Source organism: Coregonus lavaretus (genome assembly GCF_964263955.1).
Source record: "Coregonus lavaretus genome assembly, chromosome: 31".
Classification (NCBI taxonomy): domain Eukaryota; kingdom Metazoa; phylum Chordata; class Actinopteri; order Salmoniformes; family Salmonidae; genus Coregonus; species Coregonus lavaretus.
In genome coordinates this window covers 19,392,982-19,408,233 of record NC_140018.1, presented here as the reverse complement: position 1 = coordinate 19,408,233, position 15,252 = coordinate 19,392,982, and positions in this window count along the sequence as shown.

Here is a 15,252-nt window from a genome sequence, read left to right as displayed (position 1 = left end):
TTGTGGTTAGGCGCACCTATCCTCTTTTCACAGAACCAGACAGCTTGGGTGTTTCATTGACTGTAAGAAGCTGATAGCAAGAAGTTAAACCCCTTCATTCCCCCCTTTGGGGCCTCAAAATCACAAAAATATTAAAGGTAATAGTTAGGCAAAATATGAGCACTAGAGTGCAGAACCTTATCATTAGAATGAGGAAAGTACAGTGGGTCAGGAGAATCAGGAGCCTGAAGCACCATCATCCCTGGTAAGGCCTTGTTAATGAGGCACTTACCAGCAGCGCAGCTACATTCACACAAATCAATACGAGGAGAAGGGGAATCAAGAGGGGAACCAAGATAGAGAAGACCTTGAATCCCATGTCTCCTACAGCACTCCTCAGCCAATTAAGGGAAAACCATGAATCCTCTCCAGTGGGAGTATAGCTGTCTGCCAATTTAGTCAATCCATTCAAAATTACAGTCATGTTGTCAGAAGAGTCGGGAAGCAACATTACACATTCAGTGGGAGAAATAGAATTTAGAGCATGGCAATAGCCACCCTCTTTTGCCAGGATGTAATCTAGAGCCAGTCCATGCCTAGCTGTTACTGCATTCAAATTCTGGACATCAGCTGAGAGGAGGGCGAAACCAGAAATGGTCGGATTCAGATGTGCCTGCATGGAGTAGGTAATGTTATTAATCCAATCCCCCAAAACTTTATTCCCAACCCCAGGGAAAAGAGATATACCAAAGAGTTCACCATTACTCAGGGTGAAACCATCATCCAAATTAATATGTGCCATAGCTCTTTTGACTCTCCCTGATGACTTCCTAGTAGTATTGCGTTTAGCATCCAATAGCATTAGTAGGGGAGTAGTGGCCAGCTGTAATTGGGTCTGGCCAAGGTAACAACAGCCATTCCATGCACTATGCAACTGCAAATAACCTCTATCTCCACAAATCCACATGAAACCATTTGGGGCTCCCAATCCGGATTCAACAGCAGATATTAACTCAGCAAAAGAAGAAACGTCCCTTTTTCAGGACCCTGTCTTTCAAAGATATTTAGTAAAAATCCAAATAACTTCACAGATCTTAATTGTAAAGGGTTTAAACACTGTTTCCCATGCTTGTTCAATGAACCATAAACAATTAATGAACATGCACCTGTGGAACGGTTGTTAAGACACTAACAGCTTACAGACGGTAGGCAATTAAGGTCACAGTTATGAAAACTTAGGACACTAAAGAGGCCTTTCTACTGACTCTGTAAAACACCAAAAGAAGGATGCCCATGGTCCCTGCTCATCTGCGTGAACGTGCCTTAGGCATGCTGCAAGGAGGCATGAGGACTGCAGATGTGGCCAGGGCAATACATTGCAATGTTCATACTGTGAGACGCCTAAGACAGCGCTACAGGGAGACAAGACGGACAGCTGATCGTCCTCGCAGTGGCAGACCACGTGTAACAACACCTACACAGGATTGGTTCATCCGAACATCACACCTGCGGGACAGGTACAGGATGGCAACAACAACTGCCCGAGTTACACCAGGAACGCACAATCCCTCCATCAGTGCTCAGACTGTCCGCAATAGGCTGAGAGAGGCTCACCTGAGGGCTTGTAGGCCTGTTGTAAGGCAGGTCCTCACCAGACATCACCAGCAACAACGTTGCCTATGGGCACAAACCCACCGTCGCTGGACCAGACAGGACTGGCAAAAGGTGCTCTTCACTGACGAGTCGCGGTTTTGTCTCACCAGGGGTGATAGTCGGATTTGCGTTTATCGTCAAAGGAATGAGCGTTACACTGAGGCCTGTACTCTGGAGCGGGATCGATTTGGAGGTGGAGGGTCCGTCATGGTCTGGGGCGGTGTGTCACAGCATCATCGAACTGAGCTTGTTGTCATTGCAGGCCATCTCAATGCTGTGCGTTACAGGGAAGACATCCTCCTCCCTCAGGTGGTACCCTTCCTGCAGGCTCATCCTGACATGACCCTCCAGCATGACAATGCCACCAGCCATACTGCTCGTTCTGTGCGTGATTTCCTGCAAGACAGGAATGTCAGTGTTTTGCCATGGCTAGCGAAGAGCCCGGATCTCAATCCCATTGAGCACGTCTGGGACCTGTTGGGTCGGAGGGTAAGGGCTCAGCCATTTCCCCCAGAAATGTCCTGGAACTTGCAGGTGCCTTGGTGGAAGAGTGGGGTAACATCTCACAGCAAGAACTGGCAAATCTGGTGCAGTCCATGAGGAGGAGATGCACTTCAGTACTTAATGCAGCTGGTGGCCACACCAGATACTGACTGTTACTTTTGATTTTGACCCCCCCTTTGTTCAGGGACACATTATTCCATTTCTGTTAGTCACATGTCTGTGGAACTTGTTCAGTTTATGTCTCAGTTGTTGAATCTTGTTATGTTTATACAAATATTTACACATGTTAAGTTTGCTGAAAATAAACGCAGTTGACGGTGAGAGGACGTTTCTTTGCTGAGTTTAGGTATTCTGGTGATTGACTCAGAATCGGTGAGTGCATGGTGGAGATCAAGCAAGCGTCTATCAGTAGGTGGCAGGCCTGCATATCTTTTACAAGTTTCTTAGAACCCAACATTCCCATCATTTCAGAGGCAGAGTGGAGGCCTATAGGTTGAGTGAAGGTTAGTAAGTACAGGTTCTATTTTATTATTTCCAATGGTTAGGGGCAATGGGTAAGGGGGATGCATAGGACACTCAACAGCAGATGAGACGTTATAGATCCTAGATGTAGAACCCCTGTAGCTCAGTTGGTAGAGCATGGCGCTTGCAACGCCAGGGTTGTGGGTTTGTTTCCCACGGGGGGACAGTATGAAAATGTATGCACTCACTAACTGTAAGTCGCTCTGGATAAGAGTGTCTGCTAAAATGACGTAAATGTATGTATATCTCCTCCCCTTGAGGCAGACCTCTGGACCTGTTCTAAGGCTGGAGACTGAGTCATCACTGGGGAGTATATTTTTAAACACTCCACATGGTTTTGTGAGCTGTCCTGTTATAGTCCCCTGTAGCTCAGTTGGTAGAGCATGGCGCTTGCAACGCCAGGGTTGTGGGTTCTTTTCTCACAGGGGGCCAGTATGAAAATGCATGCACTCATCAACTGTAAGTCGCTCTGGATAAGAGCGTCTGCTAAATGACTAAAATGTAAAATGTCAAATGTAGTGCAGCCACCAATGGTGCAGTTGGATAGTCTGGAGTAGTCTTTTGCTACATAGAGCTGCAGGCATTGGGGCTGGTTGTTAGTACTCCTCACACTTTGGTGGAGGTAGGAAAGAACAGCACACGAAGTTTGCTGGTCTGAGAGTAGAATTACAATTGATCCAAACAATTCACTCCGGCTCTGGGGATTCTTTAACACTATAACGTAGGAACCATTTGGTGCTGCCTGCCTGCTCAAATTTTTTGACCATATTAACCCATTGGTTGCTGGTCTTTAGTTGGTTTCCCTGTATTTCCATCCCCCCTATATAAGGCATTTAGCTCAGGGTAAGAAGTATCATCAGTGCAAATCCTACTAGTTTAACAAAGCCCATAGTTCTAGCAATGTTGCCATCGTGGTCATGGGTAATAACCTTAACCTCCACGAGGTCTTGCTTATCTGCTAAGGTCTTAGCGTCGTCTTCTGGCAGTGGTATAGGTGGTGCCATCCCTGACGTTCCCGGAACCTTCACTGCCGATGAGGTTGCAGCGATGACTTGGTAAGGTCCCATCCATCTTGGTTGGTTCCACTTCCTCTTGTGGACCTTCAGCTTGATCCATTCTCTGATATCTACTGGGAGTTCGTCTGGTGGGCGCTGTTCCGGAGTCTCCTGAGTTTTCCTTTGTTGAGAGTGAAGAAATCATCATCCAGTGTAGTCAATTCAGTCTGTCGTGGTGTCATAGGCCTATGTAGAGGGACGTTCATTGGTCGGCCAGTTAAGAGCTTGTGTGGGCTAAGCCCTGTACCGCGGTTAATGCTGCTACGCATTTTCATCAAGACTAAGGGAAGGCATTCCACCCAAGATCTCCCTGTGGAGTGGCATGCCTTAGCAAGCCCCCCCTTTGATCATTTGGTTAGCCCTTTTGGTAATCCCATTACTCTGTGGGTGATAGATGCAAACAAACTTTTGATCTATCCCTAGCTAGGTGGCCACCTGAGCAACCACATCTCCAGTGAAATGGGTGCCATTGTCTGCGGATAAAGTTTCTGGTATTCCAAATCTAGGAATCACTTCCCTTACCAGAATCTTTGCTACAGTTTTAGCATCACAATGTATAGTGGGAAAAGCTTCAAACCACCTGGTGAGCGGTCAATTACCAGGCAGTATCTTTTCCTGTCCTTTCGTTCAGCCATGTCTATGAAATCCATAGCCAAATGGGTGAACGGGCCGGCCGACGCTGGACATTTCCCTGGTTTCAGGGGGGTACCTTTACCAATGTTGTATTGCATGCACGTAGTACATTTATACACATGTGTTTTGCAAATTTCAATCAGATTTGGGCAAAATCAGGTTTCAGATATTAGTCTAACCATCTCCCCCCTTGGCACATGGCCCACCCCATGGGCCATGTGACACACAGAGGAGACGAGAGGTAGAGGGAGAACAGGTTTCCTGGAGAGGTGCTGTCTCCAGAGGCCATTAGGGCTTCTGGTGCATCCTCTATTAACCCAAAGAGAATGGTTAAGGGCACCTGCGGCATGGTGTTGCTCAAGAACAGTGATTTCAGAAGAGCAAGGGGTTGACATCATAACAGAATGTGTATGACACTTCATAGATGAAAATGCATTCATTAACTGTAAGTCGCTCTGGATAAGAGCGTCTGCTAAATTACGTAAAAGTAAAAGATAGATCCAGACACATTTCTGATCTATCCCCAGCAGGGGCGGCCTGTTCAATAGGGCGATATGGGCGACGCACTGCCAAACGGGAAAAGGAAGGGATTTTTTTTCTAATCAATTATATCACGGCAACAGTAGTTATCAGTGTTGTAATCTATACGTCTGATCTGCCACAGTGCCACACTGCCACTAAATGTCGAATCAGGCTAAAGTCGTGCTTCAAATGGCTCCCCCCCCTTTTGGGGCGATTTCAGTCAGGTTGAAAATCGCCCAGAAGTCTGTCATAGACTCCCATGTAAAATCTATTTTTTTCAAATTTCAGAGCCTTCAATACAATCTCAATGGGTGTCTGTGGGCTTGCACTTACGCGCTTTCGTCATACGTTACGTAACCATGAACGTAACTGAGAAAAGAGCGGATTGTTTGAAAGAAGTTCCTTTTTGTCGGCGAACAAATGAAGATAAATTGGCAACGAAACAATTAGGACCTCCCAGACCAAATTTAATAATTCAACAGGTTTCTACTAAAGGCGGAAAGTCCTACACCCGAGGATTTTCCAAAAATTGGTACGAACGAAAAAAGACATTGCCACTCACTCAACTGGATGAGGGATACAGGCTAGCTGTCCGCCGCCACAACGATGAGGTTAGTGTTGATAATCACAAGTTTACTGGAGAGAACTGAGACCAAGTAGAGACTTTGGACAGGGTGGATATGGTATAATAAAGGCAGTTTATTCAGAGGTAAAGATATCTGGAATCGCGTTCACGGACCCGTTCGTCAAACTCTTAGGGAGCTATAAATTAAGCCCCATTACTTACCATATCAGATAAGAGAAATTGCTGCAGCTACATATATTTTACATCCTGGCCCTACATAGTTCACTATTTGCATCACTTACCAAAATATTACATGTGGTCATATATGCTTGGAAAGTGGAGATGCCATAGAACGTCAAAAAAGTAAACATTGCTGGAGACACATTGCCGTTTTGGAGAAGACATCGCGTTTGCTAGCGAAGAGATTTGTTGTGGCAAATGAACTTGGGCTGGGAATTGCCAGGAACCTCACGATAAGATATATGCATCAGCATTGCGAGTCTCATGATTCTATACGTATTGCGATTCGATACTGTGATTTTATTGCGCACCATATGTCTGTTGCAGAGGGATCAGAAAGCCATGAGAACGAGTTTTGATCAGTCATGGAAATAAAAGTGCTGAAAACAAATTGGCTCCCAATGTGAAAAGATTGAGAACAAGCTATGAAGGAACAATAATGGTGTTTTGGTGCAGGTACAGCCAACTAGCGCTAAAATATTGCGATATTGTCAATACAGTATATCGTAAAGTATCACTATGTAACTCGATTTCTTTCACCCCAATCCCTCAAATTAACGGTAAATAACTGAATTGTTTGCCCCACATTTAGCTAAGATGATTAGCTAGCCAGCTAAAATGTTTTATTTAGTTAGCAGTCGCATCTACAATAGTTTACTGTCAATAACATGTCTCCAAAAATGACGTGGTGTCTCCAATTGTGTTGACATTTTACAATTGCGATGCGCATCCATGAGTATCCACTTTCTGTAGCTCAGCTGGTAGAGCATGGTGCTTGTAACGCCAAGGTAGTGGGTTCGATCCCCGGGACCACCCATACACAAAAATGTATGCACGCATGACTGTAAGTCGCTTTGGATAAAAGCGTCTGCTAAATGGCATATTATTATTATTATTATTATTATCTGAAGAGAGCCCCGAAACATTGTGTGCAGACATTTTATGCAATAAATGAAGTAGGTTGAATCTAGTAGTTCTGATCTTCTGATTGGTCCTGATGAGTTGGGCGAGGTCCCCTCCAGGCTACTGTTACTGTTGCATTGGCTCTGAGTCGGGTTCTCTGTCTTCAAATGTTCAGCCTAAGAGAGGGGATTTTTGTGTGTGTGTGTGTGTGTGTGTGTGTGTTTAACAGTGATGATGTGTGTGTGTGTGTGTGTGTGTGTGTGTGTGTGTGTGTTTAACAGTGATGATGTGTGTGTGTGTGTGTTTGTGTGTGTGTGTGTCCTCAGAGCAAGAACTCGTGAGTTGGAAGAACTGAGAGGCCTATGGCGTGGGTGTTGTCCTTGGCCACCTGCTGACAAGGCTGACAAGATAGGACCCTTTTGTCCATTGTTATTGGATAGGAACAGAACTTATAACCAGCTCCTGACCTAAATAGATCTTAGCACAACATTTTACTCAACATATCATATTCCATATTCACTATAACAAATATATTTACTACGACATTAGCAAGAACCGCCACATCCTCAGCCGGCTAATCCAGTGTGTGAAGTTTTGCGGAGTGTTTGAGTTAGCTTTGCGAGGCAAAGATGAAACTGAGGGCTCCACCAACCCTGGTAAGCCAACACTTTTGAGATCAGTCAATAAATGCTTCTGGTATTGACTTATATGCTGCCCCTGTCTTCATGTTGTTGCTGGACATATCTTTTTTTAAATGTGTGTAGGTCACCTAAATCATCAGAAAAATTGCCCCTCCTGAGAATTTTTTCAGGAGCCGCCACTGATCCCCAGCATAAGGGCAATTTGGGCTATCTCTAGTGAAATGGGTGTCATTGTCTGCAGACAGGGTTTCTGGGATGCCGAATCTAGGGAATATTTCCCTTACCAGAATTTTAGCTACTGTTTTAGCATCACATTGGGTAGTAGGAAATGCCTCTACCCATCTTGTGAATCGGTCAATTATTACTAAACAATAGCGCTTTCTCTCCTTTCTTTCAGTCATCTCAATAAAATCCATTGCAATGTGTGTAAATTGGCCACTAGGTGAGGGGAAATGACCAGGTTTAAGTGGTGTCCCCTTGGCAACGTTGTATTGTATGCACGTGACGCATTTATTAACAATGTGTTGTTTCACATGTTCTGTTAAATTTGGGCAAAACCAATCTTGTGAAATCTTGGTTACCATATCCCCTCTTGACGAATGACACATCCCATGTGACATTCGGCAAACCGACGGGATAAGCTGTGTTGGCAACACCGGTTTACCTGAAAGGTGTTGTCTCCAGAGGCCATCAGGGCCCCGGCTGCAACCTCTGGCCTCCCAAAGGGAGTGAGACATGTGGTCAGTCACCTGTTGTTGTTGCAAATCAACAACAGGCGAGGCCTCAGCAGAAGCCAGATACACAGCATGGGTGTGACACCTTGCAGCAGCAGCTTTAGCAGCAATGTCAGCAAGATAATTTCCTTTACTGGCCTCATCTTGGTTACCCGTATGGGCCTGGACTTTAAGAATGGCCAATTTAGCATGGAGTTTCATAGCCGAAATAAGAGCCAAAACATATGATTTGGGGAAACCTCAAGCCTACCAAACACCTGTCCATGATAGACATACACCAATTGTGTAGGCAGAGTCTGAGTAAATGTTAGCTGTTTTTCCCTCAGCAGCCTCACAAGCTGTGGTGAGAGCTAGTAACTCTGCTTGTTGTGCAGAGAAATGATCAGGGAGGGAATGCTCTATGTGTATTGAGTTGTCTATGGTGGTTACAGCAAAACCTGCATGTTTCCTTCCTGTTGTCTGATCAATGTAAGCCGATCCATCTACGAAAAGTGTCATGTCAGCCAACTCAAGAGGTTCATCAAATAGGTCAGGTCTTGCTTTTTCATCAAGTTCGATTAGTTCAGTACACACGTGTGGGGTTCCTTAGCCAGTTCCACCTCGGCCTCTTCTGAAGCCTGGCTGTGGTGCCCAACCTCCCTGGTCCACAGCAGTGGGGCACTGGTGTATCATATGTCCAGCTATACCACATCCCCAGCAGACTATAGGCTCACCTATGTGCCTCCTCTGGTAGGTTTGATAGGGCTGGAATGGCTGTGGATTACCATAAGGCTGTGGGGGAAACTGTACCTGTTGAGCTGGGGCCGCTGCAGGTGCTGGAGTACTCAGCATCAATGTGTCTGGCTTGCTACCTTTCTCTAGTGCATCCAGTTGGGACTTCTGGAGTCTGCAGGCCTGTTTTCTTTGATTTTTCTTCAGCCTTTGTCTTCTTCCAGAATTTACAGTGATGTCTCATCACTGCGGTCCCAGCCAACTACTTATTTCAGTTTCAGTTGTACCGCTTCTGGTAGGTTTCTGCAGGCTCTGTCATAGAATAGTTATTCAGTGGTTAGGGTGTTATCACACCAGTCTCATTTCTTCTTGTTTCTTCATTCTCTCCTCATCATCATAGTATTTCTGTCGGAGCGCCAGCTCTTCAGCTGCTATTCTGTCTTCCATGTCTTGTCTGGCTCCTGGGGAGAAAGCACCTTCTGTGTCTCCTTCGCATCTTATCTTGTACTCACTTTATTTTTTCCATCTCTCCTCTTTGTATTCCCTCTCTCTTCTCCACCTTTCCTCTTCATCCGCTCTCTCTCTATCTCTGTGTCTTGCATCCTCTCTCTCTAACATTTCTTTGTCTCTCTGCCACTTTGCTTCACGTTCTCTGTCCGATCTCCACTGTTCCTCTCTCTCTCTGTCCACTCTCCATCGTTCTTCACTTTCCTGATTAATCTCTTCTCTCTTCTCCCTTTCTCTCTTTCTTTCATTTTGTTGTTCTTCCATCACTGATTGTCCTGTCCTGGTGTAGAGGTATATAGGCTTTGATGCAGTGAGTGGCTTAGTTCTGGCGTCCTTGTCCAACTTACCAAGTTCTCTTGTCAGTCTGGTACCCATGGAGGGTCCCGGAATGGGGTTTGTGGAGCCCTCTGTTCCTTTTCCGGTCTCTTCCAGGGTGCCTCTGATGATTACTGTTTTTACTTTTGGTTCTGGGTCGAAGCCAACCTGTCTCAGAGGGAATGCACCTCCCTTGTAGCCGGAACAATCATCATATGGGGGAGGTGGTGGTGGTGCTGTTGGGAGGGCAGGATATTCTTTTTTATAGGGCTTCTTTTCAGATTTTTCTTCTGGCATCTCCTTTTTTCTTCTTCCATTTTGACTACAGTCTGTAGATGGTTTATCCTGGATCGTGCCCAAAACACGGTTCCCTCTGACCAGAGTGGTTGTAAAACAGTTACAGATACCAGTGTGGCTTTTTTTTCTCTGCCTTTTTCTTCTCGTTTTCTCTTCTCCACGATGTCATGGACGATATTAAATTGATTATTGTTAAAAGTCCCATCCTTTGGCAATCTGAACTCCCCAGAGGCAATAGTCCAATCATGCCGTTTCTTGAATATCCATATAAAGTCTTTAATCAAGGCTGGGTACTGTTGTCCCAGGTATTCAACAGGAGTAATACATTTCATAGCTATTGGTCCAGTGGCCGTGTGAGAGGGACCCGTGGAGTTGTCTGCCATGGTTGCTAGTTTTTATTGGGGTCGTCCTATTATTGGGGTAAGAAAACAGTGAGGTGGAAATACAGTGTATACACCAGGATAATGCTTTATGTCTCATCATCCCCATACAGACAGGATGATAAATTACTTTACATTTAATACAGTCCAGGCAAACTGATAACTTAAAGGTATTACATCCGTTCGCCAGCCAGGCTAGGGTAAAGGGTTCAACAAACACAGGAACTAGGGAGGTAATAGGTTTGGTCTGAATTATTATTCTAATTTCAGCAGGCAAATTCTCATTTGGAAATGGTAAAACAGTTTCAAAAGAGTTTCCACTCAATACAGACAAGGACAACCTATATCTAAAGTCATTAGTTTCTATAACAGTTTTAGCATATAAATCAAGGTTTAATGCGGCACACCTAGCCTGGTGTCCGTTGTTACTAAAAGCCAATTCAACCAAGGCAAATGCCCTTCGTTCAAACATGTATTGAGATACACCAGAATTACAACACCACCACCTAGCCATTAATGATTAATCAACAAACAAATACATGCCTAACCATCACCGATAGGCAGTCACTCAATCATATACAATTTATACAACATACAACACAACTAGGACTACCATCCTATCACTCCGGAGTACACAATTACAGGCCTTTAATCATATTCACACCTAGGTATTTCTAACTATCACCTAGGTGGTCGGCTTTATACTTGGAATTTGCCCTAAATCCTATCACCAAGTCAACATATACATATTCACATCATAGGAATTTCTAACTATCACCTAGGAAGTTAGTACAGAGTACAATATTGATAGCTCTCCCCAAGTTCTGCGAGGTGTCTAAGACATCCTGTAACTTATAAAGCCCCCCAACCCTTCCTAGCTTGACTTCCCCTAACAACAGCTTAATACATCTACCTATCCCTGATAGCACAAAATCATCTTGTCAGTATTTTATAGCTTCAAAAACATGGGCTTGACCGATACTTGACTTCTCATACAGAAACTAAACAATATCATCTTGTGACATTTAACATTTCATAAAGGAGAAGTAAGCGGCTTCTAGGTCGAGGAGATATTTTTGTGGTTAGGCGCACCTATCCTCTTTTCACAGAACCAGACAGCTTGGGTGTTTCATTGACTGTAAGAAGCTGATAGCAAGAAGTTAAACCCCTTCATGTACAGCAATCTTTAAGTCATACCACAGATTCTCAATTGGATTGAGGTCTGGGCTTTGACTAGGCCATTCCAATACATTTAAATGTTTCCCCTTAAACCATTCGAGTGTTGCTTTAGCAGTATGCTTAGGGTCATTGTCCTGCTGGAAGGTGAACCTCCGTCCCAGTCTCAAATCTCTGGAAGACAGAAACAGGTTTCCCTCAAGAATTTCCCTGTATTTAGTGCCATCATTCCTTCAATTCTGACCTGTTTCCCAGTCCCTGCCGAGGAAAAACATCCCCACAGCATGATGCTGCCACCACCATGCTTCACTGTGAGGATGGTGTTCTTGGGGTGATGAGAGGTGTTGGGATTGCACCAGACATTTCTTGATGGCCAAAAATCTCAATTTTAGTCTCATCTGACCAGAGTACCTTCTTCCATATGTTTGGGGAGTCTCCCACATGCCTTTTGGCAAACACCAAACTTGTTTGCTTATGTTTTCTTTAAGCAATGGCTTTTTTCTGGCCACTCTTCCGTAAAGCCCAGCTCTGTGGAGTGTATGGCTTAAAGTGGTCCTATGGAGAGATACTCCAATCTCCACTGTGGCGCTTTGCAGCTCCTTCAGGGTTATCTTTGGTCTCTTTGTTGCCTCTCTGATTAATGCCCTCCTTGCCTGGTCCGTGAGTTTTGGTGGGCGGCCCTCTCTTGGCAGGTTTGTTGTGGTGCCATATTCTTTCCATTTTTTAATAACGGATTTAATGGTGCTCTGTGGGATGTTCAAAGTTTCAGATATTTTTTTATAACCCAACCCTGATCTGTACTTCTCCACAACTTTGTCCCTGACCTGGAGAGCTCCTTGGTCTTCATGGTGCCGCTTGCTTGGTGGTGCCCCTTGCTTAGTGGTGTTGCAGACTCTGGGGCCTTTCAGAACAGGTGTATATATACTGAGATCATGTGACAGATCATGTGACACTTAGATTGCACACAGGTGGACTAATTATGTGACTTCTGAAGGGAATTGGTTGCACCAGATCTTATTTAGGGGCTTCATAGCAAAGGGGGTGAATACATATGCATGCACCACTTTTCCGTTATTTATTTTTTATACTTTTTTTTTAGCAAGTTATTTTTTTCATTTCACTTCACCAATTTGGACTATTTTGTGTATGTCCATTACATGAAATCCAAATAAAAATCCATTAAATTACAGGTTGTAATGCAACAAAATAGGAAAAACTCCAAGGGGGATGAATACTTTTGCAAGGCACTGTAGTATTGGGTCGGACCCCCTTTGCCTCCAGAACAGCCTGAATTCTTTGGGGCATTTTACAAGGTGTCTGAAACATTCCACAGGGTTGTTGGTCCATGCTGACACGATGGCATCACGCAGTTGCTGCAGATTGGATGGCGGTACATTCATACTGCGAACAGCCCATTCCATCTCATCCCAAAGATGCTCTTTTGGGTTGAGGTCTGGGAATTGCGCAGGACACTCAAGTAAACTGAACTCGCTGTCATGTTCCAGGCAATGTTTTTCCACTCCTCAATTGTCCAGTGTTGGTGATTGTGTGCCCACTGGAGCTGATTCTTCTTGTTTAAGCTGATAGTAGTGGATCCCGGTGTGGTCGTCTGCTGCAATAGCCCATCCGTGACAAGGACCGATGAGTTGTGCTTTCCGAGATGTCGTTCTGCACACCATTGTTGTACTGCGCCGTTATTTGTCTGTTTGTGGCCCGCCTGTTAGCTTTCAAGATTCTTGCCATTCTCCTTTGACCCCTCTCATTGACGAGCTGTTTTTGCCCACAGGACTAACGCTGACTTTATGTTTTTTTGTTTATTGCACCATTCTCGGTAAACCCTAGATACTGTTGTGCGTGAAAAGCCCAGGAGGGCGGCCGTTTCTGAGATACTGGACCCGGCGCACCTGGCACCGATGATCATACCAGGCTCAAAGTCTCTTAGGTCACTTGTTTTGACCAGTCTAACATTCAATCGAACAGTAACTGAATGCCTCGATGCCTGTCTGCCTGCTTTATATAGCAAGCCATGTGACTACCGTCTGTAGGAGCAATCCATTTTCATGAACAGGGTGGTGTACCTAATAAACTGTCCGGTTATTAATAGTTTTTCAATACAATGCATTGTCATTTAATTTTCAATGCTATTTGTGAAAGAATTAGCTGATTTCCCATGGCCACCCCTGACTGGTGCTTGGTCCCCCTCTGCCCCCCACCCCCCATTTAAAAATTCCTATAATGCCCCTGGATGCATCACTGACACTCATCTCTGACAGGGTGAGACCAGAGACCTAGAGTGACATTTAGAAATGGGAATATGTATTTAGCTTAGGATGGATGACAGGGGAAAGAGAAAATACATCTCTAAATTGCAGACAGTGTGGGTTTGTCAAGGTTGATCAAAGAGGGTTAGAGAGGCCTTACTAACAGTAGGCGTATTAAGGCGAGTAGCAGGTCTTTCTGCTGATGAATCTGAAACACACACAGCTTAATTCTCCTATTTCCCATACATGAGCCAATCCTGTTCTCACAGACTGTAGTGGAGATCCACGTCAAGCCATCACCATCCACTGAGTCGTGGTGCAGTTTCTACTTAATGATATAAATACTTCCAAAGCAACCTATACCTGTAGGATAATAACAATGTTATTGCAGTACTAACAGTGTTACTACACAGCCATAAGATCAACTAAAAGATACATATTTTTTTGTCCATGTCAATTAGGCATTATCAATTAGCAGTACGATGAAGTACGTAGCTAAGGGTTAATAAAAAGTCAAAATCATGCCAAATAGCAGACAGCACATAGTACTTACAGCGCATTCGTGAATTAGACACTACTTACTGTAGCCTATTTATTTAAAAAAATGAAATATGTCCTGCTATACTGCCTAAGTGTATCAGTGGACCTATCTCTTTCTCTCTCATAAAACAACGTTTTGGCTGAGTTTAAGGAAATGATTTAATGCTTCGAAAACTCTAACAAAGGTTTGAACAAGATTAGCAATTTCAGTTTATTTCCAATTCAAATCATCTTAATGGGTTTAGTTCATTTATTAATCTATACAATATATAACTAACTACAGTCAGGCTTCTGTGATGAATTACTCAAATGTAAGTGTGCAGCTGAAATCCATTACATATCGACCCGTCGTGCAACTCTTTCTGTTTTTTTCCTTGGCACATTGTTTCTCTTAGCTTCGTCTCCCCTTGGTTTAGTGCAATATAACTCAGCCCCTATTGCTAAAGTGTCAACAGTGTAGATGGGAAAAAGAGAGCACACAGAAGGAATCAGAAACATCAATAGTGGATAGACAGACAGAAGGGAAGACAAATACTAGCCCTTGAACTCTGATGTTTATCACTGAGGCGACAGGTTTTGTAACCTTACCCAAAAGGTTATGCTCTGCCCACCTCTGACTGGCAGCTGTCTGCGTGAATGCTATACGACACACAGTGAATTGGAAAATAACAGTTTACTGTATATTAAATGAGTGGAAATTAAGCAAACATAAAACCAATTCATTTTCAAACACTTGAGATTGCTTATTGCTTTTCTACACAAGTACCCTATTACAGTGCTCTCATCCCCGTTTCGGATGATGCATCAATTGTTTATTATGCAATAAAAGCTCACACAGCATTTCCCTTTTAAAATCCACCTTTTATTACTCTTCCTAATTATCTCTCAAAACGACAAAATGTCTGAAGTTTACAGTTTCCAATTTCCACAACTCCCAGGTTGGCTAATTGTAATGCATTAGTCCAATCAGCGGTGGCTTATGAAATATGACCACATTGGCGAGGCCTCTCTATCTCTCAGGGGAGAGAGATTAATATGAGTCCCACAATGACCTTTATTGTGTGGGGACGGCAGCAAGTAATACTTCTACCACGTAATGTGGAGTGATGATACC